Below are 24,898 nucleotides of genomic sequence, written 5' to 3'. Positions count from 1 at the left end.
AGATATGCATGGTTAAAACATAAAGTTCGGTGTAAGAGCACTTGCTTTTTTAAGATGCTTTTCAGGCAGTCATGTATACACAACAATGATGTCACATTTAAAGAAAAACCTCAACATCTTCATAATGTTGTCAAAACCATCAATTTCACAAACTCTGTCGGAAAATTGACCAGTGCAATGTCGAAATGAGTTTGACAAGTCTGAATAATTAAAGAACAATTATTCAGGAAGAACAATTTTGATTACGAATAGGGGAGTAGAGAGTGTCTGCACAAATTTATTTACTTTAAATGGTTGAGGACGCAGGAGTCAAAGACCGCATTGTAGAAATTTTGCAAAATCAATATTTCTGCTGCTCTTTTAAATACTAACTATACTAATAGTGAAAAATACCTTCTTTGGAACTTGTTGGTTCTATTTTTGAGATACTGGGAGCTTTACATTTTAAAAATCCGCTATTACTCTCGTCTTTGAAGTTAAATTTTTACCATCTTTATCGTTTAGCTCTTCAACAATTTTTTTAAACTAGACCTGCTCACAATTATACGAGAAATGCAGTTGATTCTGATTGATTCTGTACAACGAGCTAGACCCTAAACGGGTGGATGGATTTGCTTGAAATTTGGAAAGATAATTTTTTTTTTAATTTAAAACTTTTGAAAGAATGCGTTAAATGAAATTTCTAGCGTAGAGTGGGTAATGTGGAGTACTTGGACTACTGCTATAACTCATTATTGGAAAAGAGTACAAGTTCCCTAACGAATAGAAGCAAATTTTTATGTTTTGGAGTGAAAATGATCATTATTTTTTATGTTACTAAAAAATGGTTTGCTTTTGAAAACTGGACCAGTTTGAAGACTTAGTTTGCAGATCATTCTATTAATGTATTTACAAAATCTGAACTCTAAAAACACATGACAAATTAGAGAACTATAATTTACTGTACAATTTAAGGTACTCCGCATTAGCCGAAAAAAGATATATTTAGTCAAAATTGCATTACTGTATTTATAGCCTTTTCACTAATGACCCTCATCTTAATTTTGCATTGAATTTAAAACCTTATGAAATAGTTAATTACGTTTATATGTATGAAGCTACACTACGATTTAACAACTATACATATAGTCAGAGCCTATTATTTTTTTTTTTATCACTGTTTATGTGTTCAAATTAAATATTCAATCTGTTAAATTTAACCAAAGTTATGTAACTATTTGGCAATCTGGCACACGGCAGTGCCATGCTATATCTGATCTTGTATATTATTTATTGTAAGAAATGTTGATTAAAAATCAAACTTAATCTAATCTTAATCTAAATCTTATCTGATCAGAGCCTTCATCCTCTTCCGTCAAAAAATCTTGTTTCTAACTCTTTTAAAAAATTAACTTAACTAATTTAATCAACTTTTAATCATTCACTTCTTTCAGTAATCCTATTCACATAAGCCAAGTTCATCCATCATATTTTTTAATAAACCTTTTTCATTGCAATTTTCCTGTTTGTTTCCGCATCAGTTTAATCTCATTTTTCATAAAAGAAAAAAAAAATATCTCTTGTCTAACTGAATTAATCAAAATGTGAAGATGTCAAGATGTTCGTCTGAACAAGTTTTGACATTTTTATGGCAAGTGATTTTGACGTTTTAACATTCAAGTCTCCCGTTGTGAAAAACGATTGAAATTTTACCAGAAGACTTCATATCATTTTTTTTGTTTCTCTCCTGTTTGGGCAAGAATCAAATTTATCTAAATTGAATTTTTTTTTTTCAAGTTACTTTCAAGCTTTGATACTTTTTAATCAAATTATTTTGTTGTGCTTTATTATTTTCATTCATAAATATAAATTGTGCATGAATGTTATTTGATACTAAAAATAAATATTTTATTAACGATTAATATTTTCATAGAGAATATATTTTTTTTTTTATTTTGTTATCTGTGTTTAGGTACAACTTAGTCAATCTTTTCGGATGACGACATACGATTACATTATATGTATTTTATTTTTTAAAATATTTGATTAGATCATTTTTTGCATTTAAATTATTTCAATGATTTGAAAGATAATCATAAATCAAGAGTGAAATAAATGACTGATATTTCTGTTATTTTTTGTATTTAACTCAAGATCACTTGAAAAGAATGTACACTACGAAACTCTCGATTTATCTCATTAATATTTTGTATTTGATTTCAAATTTTTGAAATTGTTCTTCTCTACGTTTGTTTTAGTTGTTGGATCAATGTAGTGTACATGATCAATGTACACAATGAGACATAATAAGAATTTCTTCGTATCCTAAACCGCCATGTAAGTCCTCATAGTACATATGTATGTAGATCTAGATTTTTTTTAAATTTATAATGAGTTGTATAACTCGTTTTATAAAAAAACAGTACGTATACGCCACAGTGTTCCATTAATTTTTTTTTTACAAATTCGTTATAAATCGATTGTAAACTAGTTTGAAGTGACTTGTTAAACACTCAATATTATATTTGTATCTTGTTATTTCCTGTTTACTTTTTAGGCCCCTATCCAGTTAACAGAAAAGTCTCACTTTAAAAGTAGCTTAACACAATCTTGAAATATTCATTTTGAAAAAACACTTTTCTAAAATTTTCACCTCTATGATTTTTGGCTATTAATGCACAATCTTAAAATTCAAGGCAGTTCGGAGTGTAAAACAATGTCAACGAGATAAATTAATGAAAAAGAACCATACAAAAATAATTTATTTGACATGCACAAAATCTGTTTTTTACCTAACCAAGAGTCTCGTACTGTATATTTAGAAGTAGACATAACATTCTTAACAGACAATCTTGATGCTTTATGAATAAAAGAAAGAAAAAAATAAATTAATTTATTGGTTTTGATAATCTTGCGCAATTCCCACTTAAAAACAGTGATGACGTTCATCAATAAAAACTCTTATACTGATTTTAAATTCATTTTTAAACCACAGTATCTCAATTTAACGTACTTCGGTCGTCGTTGACTAATAAAGAAAAAAAGCATGACTAATAAAAATGATGAACCCACATGTCACCACCAATATTTTTTTGTTTACATCAAGGTGCTTATATGAAATTCAATTTAACTGCCTGCAAGGATATTAAATATCTTAGACTTTGGGTTGAGGTATATTTTTGCTGCAGTCAATTTGATATTAGTTGGCTGGAATTCCATCAAAAACAGGAAATCAAAATAAACTTTGATTCCGCTTCTCCACAACCGAAAACCACTCCGACTCGGAGATTCATTCGCACTTTGCGATCGATAAGAGTGTTTTTTTTTGTTTCGATAGAAGTTATGTCATCGCACTGAGTGAGGCTCATGGCTATAATATTTAAGTTCGGTCAGCAGACCTTCTGACAGTGAATTTATGTTTAATAATTTTTTTGTTTTTGTTTTTTGTTCCCAAACTGGAAATGAACATCAGAAAAAGACAAAATGGTAGAACTCACTTATGATGTCATTAGTTTGCAGAGAATTTATAAAGCTGACACCCGCTTTTTTCAAAACGGGTTTTTTGTTTTATTGTTAACGAAAACAATAAAAGAACTTACACGGTGCATTCTTTGAGTTGAGTGTTAAAGGTTGGGTATTATGATTGGTGAGCTTAGGTGCCTTGAAAAAATCTTTAACTAAGACTAGACTTCTGCTGTCTTGTTTAATCTATTCAATAATTTATGTTAATAAGTTTTATCTATGTATGTCAAATGAGATCAGATGTATGACCAATATTATGAGTTATAGATGGCTTGGTATTGACACTTGCTTCATATACCTACAAGTACCTACTGAAAACTGATTTTGATGGACAGTTTGTTTTTTGGTTTGAATGATTCACAGAAGAGGATTTCACGAACAAAAATAATGATCTGATTTAGATTTTTGAATTATTTGTCATTTTTTAATATGTATCTGCTAAATCTTGAGAAAGTATCACAAATTTATTAGCGTTGCACCTCAAAATTACTTAAATCTATATATTACCGTGCCCCGGAGAACAAGAGCATATTAGGACTGTCAGTGAGCTAGCTGCATAAAACGGAAATATGGAAAAAGTATAGGAGTTAAAATGGAACCCTGAGGCAGATCACAATTTAATTTGTGGATGTTAGCCTCTGTGGACACATGTCTGTTCTTCAGCTGAAAGGAAAACTGCTTCATCGTAGTGTGAGGTTGATTGTTATACACGTTTGCCATAGCACTGAAGTTCGTTGGCTGGAAATTTAAAGTTTTCGACTGTCCCCAGGACTGTCCCTTGTCTTTTAGCTCATCGATTAATTGTTTTTTACTTACTTGTCGGTAAATTTAAGGAACTTCTTGTGTTTGGCTACTATATTTGGTCCGTGATGATATTCCGATGCAATAGCTCCTTTGCCATAGCCTTAACCTTTAGAGGGTCTTCTGAAGCAGACAAATTCAATTCTGTCAATGTTTGATTTTCGGATTTCTTATTTCTTGGATTGAACTGGAAGTGTTTGTTAGTTGAAGAGCTCGACTTTTTCCGGGCAGCTGGTTAAAGATGATTTCTATCTAATTGAATTTCAGAAAAAAACGCGGCGTTTTACCGCTTTTTGAACCAGAAAAAGACGACTAGTGGTAATTTCTTGGTTTGAATTAGAAGAATTGGTGGTGGGGCCGTTATCTCTCTTTTCTGGTTTTTTGGTGTACGAGGTTTTTTCGCTTGCAGTCTCCCTTTGAACTGGATATTTGTATGTTTTTTTATGTGCTTGAAAATGTTTTATCAGGCACTATTTTATCTATAGTAAGAAGCTAACCCCATTCAATACTGTTACAAATATATATTGAACGGTTTTAAGGTTACCTTTTAGTCCAATAAAGCAGACCAGACTCTATTAAATTTCGAAGCAATTCGGTAGCCGATTTCCTCAAATTAAACAGAAAACCAAAGTTTTCTTCTTCACTCACGAAACTTTTAACCTCTTTTTTTTACTGAAAACTTGGTAACTTTTAGTGATCTATAAATTAAATTAAGAACTTTAAAAAATCCTCCTTATGATGTCTAAATGGGAGCTCATCTATAGTTTATAAAATTTTTCGGACATATGTAAGATTGCTTTGCAAAATCTAAACAGAGATATAAACTAGAAAATTCAAGCTACAATTTTTGTTAGATATTTTTTTGTAATTACTCATTTTCTGCAATTCGTAGTTTGCCCTTACTAAAGACTTTTGTGCGTGATTCTTGTAATTAATACTTGAGCAATGAGTACATGTGACTCAACATTTTGTAAAGTATGATTATGATTAGTAGACACGAATATCTATAAAGATCTTTAACATAAAATCATCAACCCTCTTTATGTTCAACATTCCTCAACAATAGGATCAATAATATCATGCTTCAATGGTTGTGAGTTTCGTCAAATACCGAATCCACATAACAGTAATTTACTTTTTTCTTCATAAAAATGTCCCGTTTTTGTTCCTTATTTTATTTTAAAGTGCACGTACAAAAAAAAAAATGTAAACAAAACAGTATGCAACCGTAGAATATTTAAATTAAAACTACTTCCTCTACACCTGTTCCCATCGTACCTAATAACTTAGTTTTTCAAAAACGCACGTGTGCTACCATAACTATCATAATGTTGAAGACGGACAGAAAAGAATAACAAAATGCAGACAACCAAATTTGGTCCTTTTAAGGTTAAAGATATTGTAATTCACTAGACATTCATATTAATATTTGTCATAATGTGAACGTATTTGGTTTAATGACGTACGAGTTCACTTTTTTGAAGTTTGTTAAGCGGAACACGTTTCATTGGTCGTTATAGTCACTTTTATTAGTCAGCATAAAAATCGATTTTTAACCATCTGCTTTAAAGAAAATGTACAGTGACATAAATAACGTCACTTGAGTCTAAACCAAATTAACAAAATTATTTCCTTTTTTTTAAATTAGGTTAACTTTGTAACAAGTTTTTCAAAACTTATCTGATTCTTGTGATTTAAACAATTAAAGTTGTGACATCAACTTAGGGTAAATTAAAAACTGAACTAATTGACATTAACGTTTATTTGAAAGCTCACTGATGTAATAACCCCAACACTTAACCTAGAGAGTTAACAAGTAAAGATCACAAAATATAATTTAAGAAGAAAACTATTTTAATTTATCAACCGCTTAATTTTACACACAATTTTATTTTCTAATATTCAATTATTCATACATATCTTATTGTTGAAATTAAACCACAAAAGTCTCACATTTCAGTTAGTTCATTCAAGAAAAATTTGATATTTAATCACTTTTTTTTGTGTGCGGTTTTCATTTTACCTTTACCTACTAAGCTGCGGCTTATTTGATTTTACTACTTACGAGTTCGTACTCTCTTATTCACTAACTGGGGGTCATGTTGATGATGTTGTGGGCTTATGTGTTTCCGTTTTCGAACTAAATAAGCTTTGTTTCAAGTTCCTATCTAAAATAAAAATAAACATGCATATAGAAGTTTTTTTTTTTTTAAGACTCGTGTCATGAAAAACGAGTAGATATACTCCTATGTAATTAATAGGGTAGCAGCTTGTTGTATTTGATGGTTAACTTTTCCTTAGCATGAATTGTAAATTAAAATGATACTATTCATTGACCTATTTAAGTGAGACTATTGATTTGCACTTGCTCTATTTACGAGTACAGTAAATTGTTTATAAAAAAAGCTTTAGAAAGTTTCAGAGAAAAAAACATACATAATGTTGCCCTTTCTTTTGTTATGTTTTTGTACTTGCGATAAATTGTTTAATAGGTACTTGAAGTAGTATGTCCAACTTTGAGATAAAGATAACAATTAAATTTTGATGTCTGTTTAATTAAACTGGAACAGTAATTTATTGATAGAACTAGGCATGAACGTTTAATTTATCGCTATACCACAGCTTGAATTTAGTCCTAAAATGGTATAATACCGAGTATTTTCATGAAATGCAATTTTGTGCATTAAAGTTCAAAGTGGTGAATCGAAATAAACAGCGCTATATACAAATTCAAGTTTTAATGGAGTCAATATCCGAACATACTATAACAGTGTTGGAACGAAATCTTTTCTTGAAAGATGAAATTCAGTGTTTTTGGCAATGCTTCGTTCGATACTCGAGCCCAAAATTGATAATGTTTATTACCCAAAATCAGAACTACCAGATTTAACGACCGGCCTTCCTCTACAGAAACGAGAATATGACAGGTCTATATTCGTAATAGTTGGAAAAAATTCGGGTTTACATCACAATGTTATTAACAGTATTTTCTTTGCATAAAATTTGCATTTTCCCCTTCCTTATATTTAAGTCTAATGTGTTTCACACCCACAAATCTTTCAAATATTTGGCCTCTCTCCACCTCATTTGTATCCATTTTAAATTATTTCGATTTTGGCTAGTAGAAGAAATAGGTTGGTACACAATGAAAGTGCAAATTAGATTTTTTAACATTTTCTGCCATAGGTCTGACTTTATAAAGTTGTAAAATGTAAAAGCTAATTTGTTGGAAGTTTTGTTTAGGGCCCTATTATGACTTGCAAGTCGCTAGAAAAAATTTGCGAATTAAATTAGCTATGGAGCCTTTAATAAGCGAATAAGCGTTCTAAATCATTTTCTTTATTTTGACTGCATTGCGGGCTGATCGTAGTAGTTTTCTAATCGAAAAACCATGATATAAGTGTTTCCCAAAGCTTTCGACTTGAGTCGAACGTTCGACTCGCGAATAATAATAGGGCCCTAATTTACAGTTTTTGTGATGTAGGTTATCTTTCTTAATTTTCTATCTGCAATCTAGTATTTTTATAAAAGATAAGGTGAAAAAATTCCCATTTACCAGCCAACATTTTTTTTTTTTCAAATGCGTGCTGTGAAAATTTTCTCAATGGAATCATTGTTTCCAAATTTGAAAGAATTTTATTTTCCCTCTTTCCCGTTTAAGACTTTCTATCAAGGAGCAAACTCTGTTTCAATAATAATATTTGAACCAAACAATATTCTAGAAATCGACCATCGTCAAAAAGCCTAAATTGCTAATCTTCTTCTTCTAAATTAAATAAAAAGGGACATTCCGGTGAATGTCCTTCTAAATTGAATCAACATCGATTCACATCCACATCAAATAATTTGAAAAATTTGATTGACAGCTTTATTTCGAAATGAATTCAGAAGGTTAAATCACGGGACAAAGGTATGCGGGCAGGACAATAATATACGTTGTCCTGAGTTATTGGCTTTTTTTTTAAGTTCTTACACAGAAAAGTAATCAACAGGTATGAGCTCCTAATATCAATGGGAAGTTTTCTATTTTAACTTCGATCTCATTTAAAATTAAAAGCTCACTTCGTTATTATTTGACTGTCTAAAAAATGTCTTTACATATTCTTGTAGAAAATTGAACGCTATATAAAAAAGTCCTTATAAACTTTTTTCATTTATCTAACCATTAAAAAAATATTTGAGGTCCAAAAATCATTAAAAAATTCCTTTTTATTTTCTTAATTTTGTGACCTGCCCAGACCAGGTACTTTTCAGAGCTGAATTTCATGTAGAAAAAATACTGCGTTAATTGAATCATCTCAAATTCACTTGCAGAATTTTGATTTAAACTGTGGCTGTGCAACAAGCTATAAGTCGCAGTGCCGACCTAAACTATTATTGAAATAATGTTCGTACTGTTTTCCAGAAGAACAATTTTCTGTAATTCAAGACTACGATCAACACGACAGTACTTGCTCATTAAAAAATTCCTTTTTATTTTCTTAATTTTGTGACCTGCCCAGACCAGGTACTTTTCAGAGCTGAATTTCATGTAGAAAAAATACTGCGTTAATTGAATCATCTCAAATTCACTTGCAGAATTTTGATTTAAACTGTGGCTGTGCAACAAGCTATAAGTCGCAGTGCCGACCTAAACTATTATTGAAATAATGTTCGTACTGTTTTCCAGAAGAACAATTTTCTGTAATTCAAGACTACGATCAACACGACAGTACTTGCTCTAATTTTTCCTATTTTTGTAAGTTTTCCTACTTGGTCGACAGTCTTATGCATATGATTAAATGCAACTACGACTTTTAATTCAATCACTGTCGTATAATTTGTCTTTAATTATTCGTGTAAACACTGCTGCAATTAAATTATAAAAGAGTGTGCAAAAACAGCACAAACACACAAACACTTTGACTACAATATAAATCACCATCAATATTATACATACATACATAGAAGATGATAGTTTATTCTATTTTGAAATCCTCTTATACGGAGGTGTTGATTAATTCCTCGGTATAACAACAAAACGGGTTAAAGGCAAAAAGCTTTTGTTTGCCCTTCAAAATCCATTATCAAGTCTCACTTCATCTTCTCTTTGGACTAATTGACATTTCCAAGGCTTTTCACACACTTTTCCTCTATATGACTTGACTTGAGGGATTAATCGATAATATTCCACTTTCAACTTTCCTTTTCGTTTGTTTGTTTTTTTATTTTTTTTTCGTTTTTTGTTCTTTCTTTGTTCTGGCGGACATTTCTGATGTCAATGGGTGGGGCGGTAGTATAGATTGGGTGGTCTCTGATAAATATTTTCTGAGTCACTGTGTAGTATAGAGAAGTCGACTGGTTTTTCGCACGGCTGTGCAAGGGTTAAAGTTAAAGACTCGTCGTGTCGTTGTTGTCATCATCATTTACTATACATTTTGTTGCTTGGTTTTTGTTGCCAACAAAAATATGTTTTAAATGTGAATGTGGGAAGCCAGAGAATAATCGATGATATGATGTTGATGATGATGACATGGTAGAGGGGAAAGGAAGTTTGATTCGGAAATGACTGCAAAGATGAGGGTCTGAACTGAAAGATGACTCACCAAATTTCCACTAAATTGCATTTAAAATTGCTTTGAACACATTTAGTCATAAACTTATATCGAGTTTGAATATTCTTAGAGAGAAAAATAAATAAATATTTGCATTTAAAGTGATTGCTATTTTTTTCGTTTAAAAAAAATAAGCTTTTTCCATACAAAAAAATCGAAAAATTCCTTCTTTAACATTTTAGGCTACTTTTTGAATTGATCAAATGTTTTTCATCAAGAAAATCGCTGACATTGTTACGTGTTTCTTTATCGTAAATAATTGAGTGATTTATTCCCATGGAACTGCAAAAAATGTGATGATAGTTTCTCTTCTGATAAACTGATATAAGTATGTTTGGTTTGCAACTCTACAATTTGCTAGACGTCTTCTGAATACTATCAGGACTTTCTTTGCTTAAACTTATACAAACTAGCAAGCTAATTAGATAGGTTTTATGTGAGGTGAAATCCTTTTTTGGTAAATCTGTTTTTAAAGAGGGAATGTGTTTAAGGTCATTGATAAACCCTTTTAATTTTTTAATTGTTAATATCCTTTGGGTTATATCATAAAGGGTTTCTTTCCAAAGAAGGCTATAAAAATGTTAGAAAACCTAATTCACCGAATGTTCAAGAAGTCTAGAAATGTATCTTATCTACGAAAAAAATGATGGTTTCCCTTTCTGCTGTCAACCTCTTTTTGTGATTCTTTTCTCCACAAAAAAATTAAAATAACAAAATCTTTTAATATTCCCTGAAAAAAAATTTGTGTCATAAAGTTTTTTTGAAGTCCCCTTGGTTAGAAAATTTAACCAACCGTATAAGTCCTGTCAAATTATTAAAACAATTTTATGTCAAAAGTTTAACCGTCATCAACTTAAAAAGTTTCTTTTGACAGTTTACGCCCATAAATTCAATAAAATGTGAAATTATGAAGAAGTCTCATTTTGACCAAAGTCTATTTTCAAGATGACACATTACTTATTAATAACAAATACTTGACAACTGAACATCGCCTTTATAAATTTTAGCTATAAGATAGGTATCTTTATATTAACAAAATAAAGCAATTACAACAAATAATGTAAAATGATGATCTAACGTGATGGATGTCATTTTACCATGCTCAACCGATTACTGAATAAAACATTTCTACAAAAGCACGTTTTAAAATTAGATAAAATGCTAACTTAACGTTCCTTCTTTTTTATTCGATATAATGTAGGCCAACACGTGTCAGAACAATTAAAATGAACCCAACTCTAAAATCATTTCAAATGTGCCAATCTCTTCTCTGCCTGTTTTCGTGCCTCAGAAAATTTTGTGTGCATCACTATTACACTTGAAAAAGGAAAGATTTTAAAAACCTTTACACTTAACACGTATCTTTCGGAAACAAAAAATAAATAAATTAGGGGAGAGATGAACCCTTTTTTATGTTTCATGCGCTTAAAATATATTTTATACAAAATTAATCTATTTTGCGAAAGGTCTGTTTTGGAAGTTGGAAGAAGTATCTACTCTGAAACTGCGGGTACAATTAAAAAAAGGATAAAAGGTGGGAAAAGACAACATCAAAAAAATCAAGGAAATAATCATAGTCACCCTCTTTATAGAGAAAAGTTTTGTAGACTCGTTTGGCAAAGTTCATTGAAATTACCCAATATCTCTGGAAAGTATATAACTTTCTCGCCGGCATGGCTTTTCCCGTGATTTAACCTTCTGAATTCACTGAAAAACAAAGCTGTCGATCAAATTGTCAAATTATTATTTGATGTGGATGTGAGTCGATGTTGATTCAATTTATAAAAAATTTCATCGGAATGTCCTTTTTGATTCAATTTAGAAGAAGAAGATAAGCAATTAAGGCTTTTCTACTTTGATTTCTAGAATATTGTTCGTCTGAGAAATTATTACACTTTTGTTTGTATTGTAATTGATTCTTCCAACTAACCGCCGCCGATCGCACTTACGTCCTTCTTTCAAGGTAATACAAAAAACTAAATAAATATCACCTTAAGAAGAACTGAAGCTTAAGACCAGCAGTATGTCTTCTGTAGCAATAAAGTCACTAGTCTATTCTTACATCGTTTTCTAGAAGATTAAGTTGTTGAACTTCTCTTGATCAGAATTAACGATTACACAATGCAACCTTACTTACATTCTCGGAAACTTGAATTGAGAATTATTTGAAACAATGTAACGTTTGAAACATGTTTTAGAATATTAAACAACTTACAAAGCATTCAATTCCAGCCGAGTTATAATGCAGTCGGTCGCGGTAGTGACATTTGTTGAAGATTAATCAAGACACATGACTCACAAATATGTGTGCATTATCGAACAATTACTAAAGAATAAAACAAACAATAATAGTTTTATCAATTAGTAAACGTGACTATATAGATTATTGCTTAAAAAAAGTCATACAAATATGTGTTCAAATTTATAACGAATTAAACATGTTTGAAACCAGTTGACTAATTCACAAATCTAGGCATCAGCTCTATTGTTTTTTTGCCGTATTTAAAAATTATAAGATTCAAGGGGTTTTTCATAGACTTTTTTACTGCTGAAATTTTTCTCCCCTTGTCGGTCGATGTTTTTTCTGATGCATATCCTCAGAATTTGGAACGAATAATATGTTATGTCAAAAACTACCTTCAAAATTCAAGGCAATGAAAGCAATTTTACAAGTCTTGTGAAACTTCTAAGATTAAGCTTCTCAAAAGCTTAAAGAATATTCATAATTTTGAAAGAAAAAAAAAACAGATCATTAGGCGGTCATTAGTAAACAGTTACTTGCTTATAAACCTTAATAGCTATGTGCTTGTAATCCTAGAATACTGTTTACGTGTCAAAAAATATGCACGTCAAAGATTAGAGGTTGAGTATCCCTTTCGACTTCTGCTTTCAACAGCACAAATGTAAAGTTGTGTTCAAAATATTGAATTTTGGAATACAATTGTCTTAACTCCTCCCTAAAATCAACAGCACGCAACTTTATCAATATTTGATACCGAAAATGTATTTCTTTCATTTTACCAAAAAAAGATACGAAATCGAATATCATTTAAAAAGGAACAACTCAATAATGTGTACAGTCAACAACTAATCTCTTAATAAACAAACAACAAAAAAACTGAAAGAACATGAAATGATGATAACACAAACCTGTCCAAAATCCTTTAAAATATTTAAGCGAGTTCCCTGAACTCAGCATCAGGTCGATAGTCTGCCTCATTAATTATAAATATACCATCACTTGGATTACTGCTCCCATGTAGCAGAAATAAGGACAATAAAAATGTTGAAAATTTAATAAGCTTCACCTATAAAATGCAAAAGGCTCAAGAGAACTAAAAAAAACTCATTCACACAAAAACTACCTTTACACCCCCACTATAATGCAGGCTTCACTTCTAGGAAAAAAAAAATATTGAAAAGTCAGTCATTCAACTGAAAAAAAAAACACGAAACCCTACACAAACTTGTGTATTTGTAAAAAAAAAATAATATTATACAAGTATTTTTATTATTTTGATCCTTATTTATTTTGCTGCATTGCATTGGGAATACAAAATGGAAAAATGGTTGTATGTATGTGTATAGCTGTTCTATATGGTAATTGAAATGCATAAAACAAGAAAATTCTCTCTATATTTTGCGGAAACACTCGGTAATGCTATTAAAGTTTGGATCTGCGCAGCTCGCACAGGACGATACCGACACAGTCCACAGTGGCAGGTGGAAAAATTGCACGTCGGTGTCGGTCGGTTGCCGACGGTATTTGTAGCTGTATACCGTCATCTACAGAAAATATTTGCTTAAGCTGCAGTCTGCAACGATGCATTTTTTTCCATCATCGCATGGAAATCCCTTTGGAAATTTCAAAATACACAAGGATAACGTGGAGGAAAGTTCAAGGAATTGCAATACACTCAGAAAAGTGTTTTATTCTTTCCAAGGGTGCAACCTACTAACATAAGTAGGTTTTGGAATAAATTAATTTTATTCATGAAATTTAAGTGGGTGCAGGTTTACAAGCATTGAGCGTGTAATTGGGCGTTACAAAGTTCACATTATGGACAAAAGTAGGTATTTTTAAAATGTATCCCCTCATGGTGGACACTTGTAAAATTGTATGATGTTGATTCAACTCAATTTGACAAGAAAATTCTTTCAGTGTTTTTCAGTTAACGAGTTCAGCTCTTCTTGAGAGAGAAAAGTTCTTGATGCTTTTCTACATTGCACATTTTTTTTGTATTTCAATTGAAATTTTGTGTTTGATTGTAGATTATAGAGTGCATGGAACTCGGGAGAAGGTAAATAACTTTAAGGGCAAAATAGAACGAGCGAAAATATCCTTCAACAAAACAACAACAAGAAAACACAATATTTCCGTTTGACAAAATATAAAAAAAATATATATGAAAAAGTATATTTAATATTAAATGTAATAATGTACACAAAAGTATATATATTTTATTGCTTGTTAAAAAAAAGGTTTCTTTTTGTTTCCCTACTTATAACTTTTTTAGCTTTGAAATGGATAGGTTTTGATTGATAAAGTTAAGAGTTGAAGTACGGTACAGTAGAGAAAACTCATAATTTGTTCTTGCCAGATGGTTGAACCACAAACTTTTCTCATAAACGGTGTCAGTAAATTTGTTATTTGTTACATTTTATGTGGAAAAATGTGCATAGAAAAAATAATATATAAATTCAAGAAAGAGGTTGCAGTTAAGCTTTTGTTAAAATAAATACACACAGTATCGTATTATGTTGGCTTTTTTGTTTTATATTCTCCAAACGGGGGCCATCCGGGCTCATAAAGTAATAGGTTAGAATTGCTGCCAGATGCAAGATCAGTGGAGGATACTGAAAACGAAATCATTTTACGCATCTCTTCCAAGACAGAATAAAAAACTTAAAGTTTCCTTCAACTCAAAATATGTACATTATTAACTTAAAAGCAGGAATAGTAAAAAGTATAAATCACTATATCTTGGTTTTAGTGCGCTCAATGAATAAAATCCTGTTGTTTTCTTTTTTGCAGAATCGATATCGTCCGCGTCTTCTCACTTGCCTTTTTTTTGCTTCATGTCACTTTTCCGTAACACGTAATTTTGTAAAGAAGTAATTATTATTTCAAGATTTAGACTCTTTTTTTCATCCACGGAAAGGTTTGCTACTTTTTTTTTTGCATATGTTACACTCTTTCAACATGTGAAAAAGTCTCTTAATGTATATGTTTCATTAAACGCAAAGGTAAAAATATAAAAAAAAAAAAAAACTTAAGTCACACTTGCAATTCTATTCAAAAGCACAGCGTAAAAATGCAACCTGATTCTGCTAAAGAATTGTTGTATCCCTAAACAAGAACCAGCCCACCCAAAAAACTTCTTCAAAACCACTTATATCAAGATTATTTTCCTACTTCAGTTACCGACACATCACAGTTGTTCAAAATATTCTCACAACAAAAAAAAAGTAGGTATAAATACAAAAGAAAGAATTCACCAACTTTAAAGTGACTGCACGTGTGTTTCACGCCCAGGCAAGGGTCGTAGTCAGGGAAAATTATCAGGGGATTTTGGGTGTTAGAAATTTTGAAAAATATTCCTTAACACAGTTGTATATCTGATGGTGGTTTTGTTATGCAAGGGATATCTACAACATACATACATTCATCGAATGTTAAAAGTCATTACCGACTTCTTTTAATTACCGACTTCCAAAGAGGAGGAAATATTCAATTCGACTGAATTTTTTTTTTTTTTTTTTGTGTTTGTTACCTCATAACTTTGGACTGAGTGAACCAATTTTGATAATTCTTTTTGTATTGGAAAGCTGGTGGCTGCTATGTGGTCCCATTTCAATTTCGTTCAGTTCTGGCCATAGAAACTATTAGAAAAACCATGAAACCCAGTTTCAGCCATGGTTTTGTTTTTTGATAAAAATGATTATTTTTATGACCAAAGTGTCAACATTTAAAATGACGTCCCCACTAAAGTACACTGAAGGTATGATGTAAAATCAGTTTTAAAACCTAATTAATTTTTTAAGTCTCCTAACCCTTTGACAGCTACGGCCCTGACTTTAGCACAGACTAAGCCAACTTTCAAATAATAAATCATTTAATTCACATGTATGAATTGAACCATAACAGAAAAAGAGTTAGGTAGGTATACAACAATCCACGTAGACGTAGAGGGACAAGAAAAAGTACTGATCTGCTTTGCTGCCGTTGCGTTGGTTGCCCTAACCCTTGAAATGTCAAAATTAGGCTCGAATGAGTGCTTTGTGTCTGGTGGCACATTGCGACTGGGAGAGACTTAAGTCATTGTTTTTGTTTTTTTTTTTTTTATTTCTGTTTTTAGACAAACCAATTCCAGTACAGTATAAATTTTGTCTGATGGTCGAGATGCTATATATGAAAGAAGGGAGAATTGTCGCGTGTCTGTTGTATACGGTGCAATAATTTCTATGCCACATCCAATCCACCCTGTTTGCCTTTATAATATGCGTTCTTTTGACTGCACGGAGCTTATATCATGAGATATATGTACATTATGAATTTCCCAGTATCAGCATCCCCTTTTTTATTTTAAATTCACATTAAGCTGGCGTTTATTGTAGATGTATATGTTGTTATTGTACATTGAAGTCTATTGTTTTCATTGAAATGCAATACCAAGCGAGAGGGTCAGTGACGACAGAAGTTTTATGCCACCCTCGAGTGTTTTTATTTTTTGTGTATAGTATGCTGCAACCGATAAAATGACACACGAAAAATAACTTTGCATTTATAATACCTATACTTTCATTGTTATTCTCTCGGACTTTGAATACAATAGTGCCAAGAGTTTTTGAGGTTTTGTTAATATGCCAAGTAATTATATGAGATATTTTTCACACCAAAAAATCAGAGACCGCACTTACTAGCTTATAAAACTACCGTGCCATTATAATACCCTCCATATGGAGGGGACGATGAAAAATCTTCTTTTGTTATAGAAATCGGTTTGTTTTCAAATTGGGGGTTTCCCAGAAATTATCTTTACTGGTGAAAATGTTAACAATTGGTTTTTCAATGCAAGAAAGAACAATAAATTTCTGGATGGTTTAACTTAAAACTGAAATTTGTCAATGTTCTGATATCAATTCAAACTGACATAAATAGAACAAATTTCGATAGCAATGCTATAAATTACGTCGGACAAATTTTCGTTAAGAGCACTAAAATAGTGCTTTGTTCAAAGAGCTACTACCAACATTAGTAGGTACAGTTTGTATTGTGGTTCGTTTTTGACGATCAATACTTCTTTTTGGTTAAGTCATTTGGGATATTTTACCCATTGGACGAAAGGAACGCTATTTTCATTATTTTGGGTTCTGTTTGATTGCTGCTTTGACGGATCTTTGTTTCAAAGTAAAAAAAATGGAAATTATGCAAAATGCTCACATTTCGTTTTGGCAATCATCAGCAAAAACGGAATCTAACAATTTGTAGTTTTTTTTCGCATTTCTTGTGTTCCGAAATGGCTGCCGAATAGAGATTACACAAAATTAATATATAACGGCACATTGATTTGGCTGTCATACATATGTCACTACTTGATGTTTAATTCAAGTTTTGACCACCGATAACACATTTCAACTTTATTTTCCCACACTTTGTAGGTTAGAACGGATGCGGGCTGGATTTTCTGATACGGACGTCATTTTAAGAAATACAAAAAGTAGACAAAACTATTTCCAAACTCAGCCTCAGCAACTCCGTTCAACTGTTGACCACGACGACATGCGCTACTAAAATCTTTAATTGGGTTAGAATGCGACCCCAGTAGTCAAATATCAATAGATTGTATTTTAGGGTGGGTCAAAAAAATCGAAAATTTTTTTTTGATTTGGTACTCCGAAAAATCGATTGCTAGACCCCTCTAGAATATACACACCAAATATGAGCTCTTTATATTAATGGGAAGGTCCTCCGCTTTGCAATTTTCCATTTTTACATCAAGCTTCTACAAAAAAAAATAATTTTTTTATTAATTGACTTTTTAGCAAATTTATTTTCATATTCTTGTAGGAAATTGAACGCTCTACAAAAAAGACCTTATACACTTTTTTCGTTTATCTAACCGTTGAATAGATATTTGAGGTCCAAAAATCGAGAAAATCTTTAAAAATTCGTTTTTTGTCCTTAATTTTGTAACAAATTGAAAAATTATAATGATCAAACGCGCAAGACATATTCTTGTTGGAAATTGATTGTTCCACAAAAAAGGTCTTATTAACTTTTTTCATTAATCTAACCATTCTAAAGATATTCGAGGTCAAAGTTAAAAAAAAATATAAAAACATTTTATATTTTTAAAAAATTTCTAATTCACTGAAACTTCATTATTTTCAAATTAGCAAGATATATTCTTGTAGGGGCTTAAACGTTCTACAAAAAATTCCTTGGAATGAAATTGATTGCTTTAACCGTTTAGAAGATATTCGTATCCAAATCGCAATGCATACGGGTCATAAGAAAACTATTGAAATCAGTGAGCATTGGTTTGGATACGAACATCTTCTAAACGGTTAAAGCAATCAATTTCATTCCAAGGAATTTTTTGTAGAACGTTTAAGCCCCTACAAGAATATATCTTGCTAATTTGAAAATAATGAAGTTTCAGTGAATTAGAAATTTTTTAAAAATATAAAATGTTTTTATATTTTTTTTTAACTTTGACCTCGAATATCTTTAGAATGGTTAGATTAATGAAAAAAGTTAATAAGACCTTTTTTGTGGAACAATCAATTTCCAACAAGAATATGTCTTGCGCGTTTGATCATTATAATTTTTCAATTTGTTACAAAATTAAGGACAAAAAACGAATTTTTAAAGATTTTCTCGATTTTTGGACCTCAAATATCTATTCAACGGTTAGATAAACGAAAAAAGTGTATAAGGTCTTTTTTGTAGAGCGTTCAATTTCCTACAAGAATATGAAAATAAATTTGCTAAAAAGTCAATTAATAAAAAAATTATTTTTTTTTTGTAGAAGCTTGATGTAAAAATGGAAAATTGCAAAGCGGAGGACCTTCCCATTAAAATAAAGAGCTCATATTTGGTGTGTATATTCTAGAGGGGTCTAGCAATCGATTTTTTGGAGTACCAAATCAAAAAAAAAATTTTCGATTTTTTTGACCCACCCTATTGTATTTGTTATCTCTTTGGTGGCCGCGTTTTTTTTTGTAAATCAAAAAAATGTAAACGTCATTATAATTCACACTCTCAGATAGTCTTTTTATTAACTATTTTTGTATCTGGTTTACTAATGTCTTCATTAGATTTCAAAGTCCTTAAAAAAGTTAGTAATGGTGCCTCTGACTCTGTTTAAGATGGATATACTTTTGAAGTAAATGTATAAAGCGAAAGGCCAAAAGTTAATTTCTTGACTTAAATTTACAAAATGAAAGACAATAACCTTTCATAGAATAAACAAAGGGTTGAAAAAAAAACAAAAAAAAAACATTTATTTTTTCTTTCAATTTCTCAGACAAACTAATTTTTCAATCAAGCTATAAAACATTTCACAAAAAGCTCTTGACCAAATTCAAATACCAATCCCATGTCATCATTGTTCGTATGCTCCCCTTCTAAATGTTAATAGCATTCATATAGTCCTTCCACTACCACCCTCCTAAATGTTGGCCATGCAAAACCAAATTTATTAGATGTGAGTTCACCCTTATTCAAGACAATGAAAAAAAAAGGAGACACAAAAAAATAAAAACAGTAGGAAAGTGACATGCAAACCCAATAAATGAAAGAAAAAACGATTATGACTCTTTTTTTTCACTGTGCCAATTTAGGTACGGGATTAGGAGTTTTCCGGGGTAGACATGCAATATTCCTTAATGCTCCACCCATAATCAGACCCAATTTCTGGATATCGTCGTTTGTAACGTCAACACACGGGACAACAATTCAAATAAAAAAAACTTTACTATCCCAGGCTGTTTAATCGTAGTCAGTGGTAGATTTGTTAATTAACAAATTAAGGCGCCTTATCATTTTTGGCTTTCTACAGCAAAATTAAAAGGGGGAGTTTAATTTCAATTTAAGAAAGTTGTCATTTTCACCATTTGTGTTCCATTAATGCCTCAATTAATTATGTTTTAATCCCTAAAATCGTGTTTGATAACGATTGTCTGCAAAATGGCAGAAAATATAACGATGTGTAATTATTGTAAAAATGGTAGCACATTTACACGAGCGGAATTCTTTCATTAAATTTATCACAGAATTGTTAAACAATTTCTTTAAAGACATCTACTGACGGTGTTCACATTAGATTCAGTTCTCCGACTTGTTTTGAAGTCTCTGGGCTGCTTTCTCACTTTCACTCCATTGTGAGAACGAGATAGCCAACTGATGCATCTCTTTCTTTCACACTACGAAAAACGAAAATTAGTAGGAAAACTGAGGAAAACTGCGAACACCGTCATTTATACGAGAACGGATAGTACCGCATTTCATCTAATGTCAAAATGGTGATAATCCCTGGGTTCATCGCAGGTCACCTGAACTCTTCAGTTCTGAATTTTTACAAGTTCTGATAAGTCAGAACCAAATGTCACCTAAAGGTCACGTAACTCGTATTTTAAGTAATCATGATTGCCTATCTACTTTACTAGCGGCTTGCAATGGAATGCACTTTAAATGAAATCGTGAAATCTCCATTAGTAGATGGAGTCGTAATTGTACTAGATCTTCTAATTATGAGCAGTTTACCATACCACCTTTGGCTTAAGAAAGATTATTCTACGAACTTTTTTACTTTAATCGACATTTTTGAATAGAAAAATTCTCAAACTTTCAGAGCATTTAAAGCAGAACAAGCGTTTTTTACAACTGAAACAATAAAGGCAGTAACAGTCAACCTTTGGTACGCTAGTTGATTACACTTTAAGGTTTAGCATTTTAGTATTAATCAAAACATTTTGTTTGTGAATTTGCCAGGAGGTTTTAAAGTGCTATACACAATTAAAAATAAAATTTTAATTTTAAAACATCAGAAGTAATTTTGTTAGGTACTTAAATATGTATTTTATTTTTAACCTGATGTGATTTCTAAAAGTTTTGTCAGCCCTGGCTTAGAGTATCAAAGGACAAACAAGGAACTTTTTTTTGTTTTGTTAATTCTTACTCTTTTAACTCCTTTATGTAAAAAAGGAAAAAAAAAAGGACCTAAAAGGGAATTACTCTTTACTGTACACAGTACAAGCAAATATTTTTTTTCTTCGATATACATGGGTTTTTGTATTCGGAAAACCAAATTGCAATGTTTACATACTGGGTTTTGTGTGTGCTTTTTTTTTCTAAAAGAAAAACAATATCGTAGTAAGCTGGCTTTCATCCGATTCCATGGAGCACATAATATGCCACAACCTGAATTTATTTTATTCACTTGCTGTGTGCTGGAACCTTTTGAGGGAATCGATGATTTTTTTTTCTTTTTTTCTATACGACTTACAAAGGTATTATATCAGGTTATTTTTTGTTCATAATTATGTTGGAACTTTATTATTTTAGCTTTGAGAAGAAGTAAATATTTAACGTAGGAGTTAAGAAGACAGTGAAAGGATTTAACAAAGCAAAACAAAATAGCTAATTAAGTTGTCAAAGGGAATATGTGTACATTATGATTTACGAAATATATGAGCAATTAAAGAATGTCTGGAGAAATAATTCAGACATAAATTACTGAAAATGATCTAAAAACAAAAATTGCCTAGTTATGTAGTTCTTAATGAGTATAATAGAATTTATTATTTTTTCAAAGTAAACAAACAGATCAATTACGATATTTTTTGAGGATATCTTAAAAACCTGACGTGATACGGAAAAATAGACTTCGGATTCGGTTTTAGCGACCCAAAAAACATACGACTAACATATTCGCACCCCTGGATAAGAACTTTTGTTTTTTTTTTGTATTGACATTTTTTGAGAATATCTCGGAAACCTGACATTATATGGCAAAATTGACTTCGAATCTGGATTCAGCGACCCAAAATCTGTATGATTAACATACTCGCACATCCAGATCACATTTTTTCAGGTTATCTCGAAAACCACAAATACGCAACTTTAAAATCATCTCAATTTCAACCATATTATATTTATTTAAACCGAGTATATCAGTTTTTTTTTCCAACAAATTGTTTAAACGAACAGAGCTAACTGGAAGTTAATTCCAGATGTGCTTAATTCAAACTGTCAAAGAAAGTATTAAATGTGAGCACGAGCACCAATTGTCCAATTTTTTCTCACTTTTGTCCTCTTTCACTTATCGAGCCAATGTATTTAAGCCCTAATTCTGAGAAAAATGGCGATCACGTCACAGCGAACTGTCAAAAATCTATCGAACATACCTTGATTTCTTTTTATCATGGAGCATACCTTGATTTCTGTTTATCATGGAGACACCGTCAAATGTGAGCAAAAACCAGCAATTATCAAATAGTATAGTAAACTGGTTTGCCTAATTTAAATTTTGCGCTAATGCACCAAATTATTGTTGCATTAAGTTATATTTTGTATAGGTATGTTTGGTTACTTTTTGCTATAAACAAATACCTCTTAAGCAAACATTTGGTCTATTACTTTGGATTTTGAAGTATATACTTCATTCAGAGTTGCAGTCAAGTACTTTTAAGGGGGGAAAACCCTCTGGAATTTTTTAATTTTTGCATTTTTATTTTTTTCCCTAAAAATTTCATTTATCAACCGAAGAAACAATTTTATTGGTCTTAGCCTTGAATGAATCCTCAAAAGACCCCAGATAGTCCCGAAACCCATGCGTTCCGAGCCTACCACAGTACAAAAACGAAAACTATTAACACATTTTTCTCGAAACACATTTTTTTCCGCGCCGTGCAACGTAACTCAAAAACTAATGAAGCTATCGACATGAAATTTGAAGCAAATTACTCCTTGAATCATTGGCCATTGCATGAACCTAAAAGTTGAATTCAATTTGTACAGTAAATATTTTTTTAACTACTTCTTTGTAAGAAAAACACCTCTTTTTTCGTTTTTTTTTTATTTCTAATTTTTATTTTTCATTTAAAAAAAAATAATTTTAGGTTCATGCAATGCGTATTATTATCATCTAACGGAAAAAAAATTCCCTTTTGATATAAGATGGCGCAAACTAGAGGCACCAACTTTCAAGGGCTCTAGAGCCACCATTTTGTTATTTTTTGATTTGAAAAAAAATTTTATCAATACTTAATACCTAATGTCAGTAATATCTTGTTCTTTTAAAAATTTTAATAAGTGCCTTCAGTTTTTCATAAAAAAAAAGTTATTGAAAAAGCTGTCGTCCAGAGGGTTTTCCCCCCTTAAGGTCAGGTAGACGGCATACCTTCTATATGCTGAGTAACACATTAATAGCCGCGTTCTATGAGTAGATAATAAGTAAATCTAGTACTACAAAAAACACATACATTTCTGCTGGAGTCTACCACCTCCTAAAGGAATGCGGCTAATAATATTCGATTCATTCATGTATCGCACCTTATTCATCGCGTGAATCGTAGGCATTCGTTGCTTTATGTTCGCATCATGCACAACTGCATCATTAGCATTTCAAACTGATAGCATGTTTCCAAATAACTCTAAAATGCCCAATTTTGAGAAAACCATTTGACACCACAATGGAGATAATTTCTGTTGACAGCTGCTGTTTTATTGCGCTCCAATTGTCTCTTGGTTCTGTTCGTTTATTTGACTGAAAAAACCTAACGCAGCATGTTACAAAACCTTAATTTGTACCCAATTTCATTCAAATTTAGAATATTCCAAAATAACGTATTCGTTGGGAAATTGCACAATTTCGGAAGTAATTTCTTAAAATTATATTGAAATTGTGCAATTTCGTCGGATAACGGAATGATGAGTCATAGCCTGCTTCTGCTTTACACTATAAACCATTTGGTATCAGCAAAAATTTCCTCTATTACTTCCACAAACCATACATATACATCCATCAACGTCCTTTTTTTTTTGTAACTTTGAACATTGATCCCAACAAAGTTCACCATGTACTTGTACATATTTTCTATACAATTTTAGATACAAGTGTATATTCATTTTGATGTCATTAGTTCAATGCTCCCATCGTTCAGCGATCCATAAAATTAAATCCTTGTACCCTTTTTTAGCTATAGTCTTCTTTATAAGTTTGTGTGTAGGTACGTTTAGTATCCTTATGTCCTTCGGTAAACTTGTCGGTAAATGAATTGAAATGGAGTTGAATTACCACCGTAGGCAGTCATCATCATCATCATCACCATGCTTTGCATCATTTCGCCGGTTTGTTGGGTGTTGTAAAATAAATACCCGTATGGGTAGAAATAATGAGTAATAAAACCTTCATAACTAGGATGCGGAACGATGGTTTAGATGTTAGATCTCTGTTGGTAGTAACCTGAGGCAGATTTTCAACTAGAGAGAGCTTTTAATGATTCCTATAATTTTTTTTTTTGTGAAAATATTTAAAAAATAAAAACCACGAGAAGAGAGAGAACCATTATCCAACGTGGTGTGATTGCGGTTCCTAATTAGAATATGGATTTTTTAGTTAAAATATTTAAAATGTTTGCCTACACGTTTAGATGAAAATTATTATTTGTTGGCATTTTATATTTTGCTAATAAGCCTAACGTAAGAAATTAGGGAGAAAAAATGTGCATAACTCCCGAATAAAATTGCGGTACATTAAAAAGTGCATCTCTTTCTACTTTTTTGTTTTTGAAACAATGGGCCTTACCAATAATCAAATTTAAAGCTCAGTTAAATATTTAACTGAGCGTTAAATATTTCTCCATACCAATAACCAATTTAATAGTCAGGTTAAGGGTTAACGCCACGTTAATTTTATAGTTGGGAAACTGAACTATAAACGCGCGGTTAAATGTAAACGCACGGTTTGTACTGTCATTTGTCAGCAAAAAAA

The 24,898-nt window shown here is 31.3% G+C and overlaps 1 protein-coding gene across 3 annotated transcripts in view; it reads left to right on the top strand.

Moving 5' to 3' along the window:
• The window catches only part of LOC129912304 (neuroglian-like), an 83,902-nt gene that overhangs the window by 42,785 nt on the left and 16,219 nt on the right, over positions 1 to 24,898 (top strand). The gene's annotated exons all lie outside the window — the stretch shown is intronic.

The sequence above is a fragment of the Episyrphus balteatus genome, chromosome 2, assembly GCF_945859705.1.
Source record: "Episyrphus balteatus chromosome 2, idEpiBalt1.1, whole genome shotgun sequence".
Taxonomy (NCBI): Eukaryota; Metazoa; Arthropoda; class Insecta; order Diptera; family Syrphidae; genus Episyrphus; species Episyrphus balteatus.
This window is presented reverse-complemented; position numbering and strand designations above follow the sequence as displayed.